The following is a 3,704-nucleotide window of genomic DNA, read 5'->3' on the forward strand; positions in this document are numbered from 1 at the left end:
GGGTCTGCGTCTCCCCAGGCAGCGCTAGGTTAGTGCCAGTACCGCTAACACCCACACGCAAAGCATAAACCTCCCGTAGTGGTATAGAATCTGAACAGATCAATATCTGATCTGATCAGATCTATACTAGCGTCCCCAGCAGTTCAGGGTTCCAAAAAAACGCATTGTTAGCAGGATCAGCCCAGATACCTGCTGGCACCTGCGTTTTGCCCCTCCGCCCAGACCACCCAAGTGCAGTATAGATTGATCACTGTCACTTACAAAACACTAAACACATAACTGCAGCGATCGAAGAGTCAGGCCGGATCCCTGCGATCGCTACGTTTTTTTTGGTAGCATTTTATATTTAAATCCGGAAGGCAGTGCTTGGGTTTTTGGGGTCCCGTACGTGGCTAGGCTCCCAAAAAGTCCCCCACATGTGGTATCCCCGTACTCGGGAGAAGCAGCAGAATTTATTTTGGGGTGTAATTTGACTTATGCCCATAGCATTTGTGAGCAATATATCATTTAGTGACAACTTTGTGCAAAAAAAAAAAAAAAAAAATTTTAAATTCCTGCAACTTGTGGCAAAATATAAAATATTTCATGGACTCAACATGCCTCTCAGTAAATAGCTTGGGGTGTCTACTTTCCAAAATGGGGTCATTTGGGGGGGTTTGTGCTATTTTGGCATTTTATGGCCTTCGAAACTGTGATAGGTAGTGAGGAGTGAAATCAAAAATTTGCACCCTTAGAAATCCTGAAGGCAGTGATTGGTTTTCGGGGTGCCGTACGCGGCTAGACTCCCAAAAAGTCCCACATATGTGTTATCATCGTACTCAGGAGAAGCAGCAGAATATATTTTGGGGTGCAATTCCACATATAACTATGGCATGTGTGAGCAATATATCATTTAGTGACAACTTTTTGTAAACTTTTTTTGTGTCATTATTCAATCACTTGGGACAAAAAAAAATATTCAATGGGCTCAATATGCCTCTCCACAACTTCCTTGGGGTGTCTACTTTCCAAAATGGGGTCATTTGGGAGAGGTTTGTACTGCCCTGCCATTTTAGCACCTCAAGAAATGAGATAGGCAGTCGTAAATTAAAAGCTGAGTAAATTCCAGAAAATGTACTCTAGTTTGTAGACGCTATAACTTTTGCGCAAACCAATAAATATACGCTTATTGACATTTTTTTTACTAAAGACATGTGGCTGAATAAATTTTGCCCTCAATGTATGTCTAAAACTGAGTTTATTCGATTTTTCTTATAACAAAATGTAGAAAATATCATTTTATCTCAAAATTTTCGGTCTTTTTCCATTTATATCGCAAAAAATAAAAATCGCAGAGGCAATCAAATACCATCAAAAGAAAGCTCTATTTGTAGGAAGAAAAGGACGCAAATTTCGTTTGGGTGCAATATTGCATGACCACGCAATTACCAGTTAAAGCAGCGCAGTGCAAAATTGTAAAAAGACCTCGGGTCCTTAAGGTGTTTATTGGTCCGGGGCTGAAGTGGTTAACTAATAATAAAATGAAAAGTGGGGCGTGCAAAATGATTCGGCCCCCTTGTGTTAATACTTTGTAGAGCCACCTTTTGCTGCGATTACAGCTGCAAGTCACTTGGGGTATGTCTCTATCAGTTTTGCACATCGAGAGACTGAAATTCTTGCCCATTCTTCCTTGCAAAACAGCTGGAGCTCAGTGAGGTTGGATGGAGAGCGTTTGTGAACAGCAGTTTTCAGCTCTTTCCACAGATTCTCGATTGGATTCAGGTCTGGACTTTGACTTGGCCATTCTAACACCTGGATACGTTTATTTGTGAACCATTCCTTTGTAGATTTTGCTGTATGTTTGGGATCATTGTCTTGTTGGAAGATAAATCTCCGTCCCAGTTTCAGGTCTTTTGCAGACTCCAACAGGTTTTCATCCAGAATGGTCCTGTGTTTGGCTGCATCCATCTTCCCCTCAATTTTAACCATCTTCCCTGTCCCTGCTGAAGAAAAGCAGGCCCAAACCATGATGCTGCCACCACCATGTGTGACAGTGGGGATGGTGTGTTGAGGGTGATGAGCTGTGTTGCTTTTACGCCAAACATATCGTTTTGCATTGTGGGCAAAAAGTTGGATTTTGGTTTCATTTGACCAGAGCACCTTCTTCCACATGTTTGGTGTGTCTCCCAGGTGGCTTGTGGCAAACTTTAGATGAGACTTTTTATGGATATCTTTGAGAAATGGCTTTCTTCTTGCCACTCTTCCATAAAGGCCAGATTTGTGCAGTGTACGACTGATTGTTGTCCTATGGACAGACTCTCCCACCTCAGCTGTAGTTCTCTGCAGTTCATCCAGAGTGATCATGGGCCTCTTGGCTGCATCTCTGATCAGTCTTCTCCTTGTCTGAGCTGAAAGTTTAGAGGGACGGCCAGGTCTTGGTAGATTTGCAGTGGTCTGATACTCCTTCCATTTCAAAATGATCACTTGCACAGTGCTCCTTGAGATGTTTAAGGCTTGGGAAATCTTTTTGTATCCAAATCCCGCTTTAAACTTCTCCACAACAGTATTACGGACCTGCCTGGTAGTGATGGACATACTTCCGATGGGACGTTTCGCGAACGCGGACCGCGAACGCGGACGATAGTTCGCGAACTGGAACATTCGCGGCGGGCCCCATTGACTTCAATGGGAGGTGAACTTTGCAAACCTACATGTCAAATTTGCAGCCACAAAAGAATTAATAGCTGTGCAAACATAGTCCCACCACATGGCCAATGACATAACACATGTATGAGGTGAATCTGGGATCGACAACTACAAGCATTCTTTTTTTCTATGGGAAAATGTTGTGACAATTCAGGATTGTGGAGCACATGAAGGCAATGGAGGAGAGGGAAGGTCTGGAACCAGGGTAGGCAAAGAAGAGGGTGCAGGAGATGATCACCAGCAGCGTGACATACAGCAATGACACCTGCACCGTGATAGAGTCATCTGACAACAGCACCGTGATAGAGAGCACTGACATCAGCACCGTGACATAAAGCACTCACACCAGCACCGTGATATACAGCACTGACAGCAGCACCGTGACAAAGAGCACTGACATCAGCAGCGTGACATACAGCAATGACACCTGCACCGTGATAGAGTCATATGACAACAGCACCGTGATAGAGAGCACTGACATCAGCAGCGTGACATACAGCAATGACACCTGAACCGTAAGCAGCCCCAGGAGGAAGTCAGCATAGCACAGGGATGGTGGGAGCCCCTCATAATGAGCATACCACAGGGATGGCGGGAGCCCCTCATAATAAGCAGCCCCAGGAGGATGTGAGCATAGCACAGGGATGGTGGGAGCCCCTCATAATGAGCATAGCACAGGGATGGTGGGAGCACCTCAAAATATGCACAGCAGAGGTACAGCCCCAGGAGGAAGTCAGCACAGCACAGGGATGGTGGGAGCCCCTCATAATAAGCAGCCCCAGGAGGATGTCAGCATAGCACAGGGATGGTGGGAGCCCCTCATAATATGCACAGCAGAGGTACAGTCCCAGGAGGAAGTCAGCACAGCACAGGGATTGTGGGAGCCCCTCATAATAAGCAGCCCCAGGAGGAAGTCAGCTCAGCACAGGGATGGTGGGAGCCCCTCATAATAAGCAGCCCCAGAAGAAATATGACACCGCTCAACCTCTTCAAACAGGAGGGTACGGGCATATAGTACC

Source organism: Lithobates pipiens, unplaced genomic scaffold, assembly GCF_037356315.1.
Source record: "Lithobates pipiens isolate NorthernLeopardFrog02 unplaced genomic scaffold, aLitPip1_a1.2 Scaffold_24, whole genome shotgun sequence".
Lineage (NCBI taxonomy): Eukaryota > Metazoa > Chordata > Amphibia > Anura > Ranidae > Lithobates > Lithobates pipiens.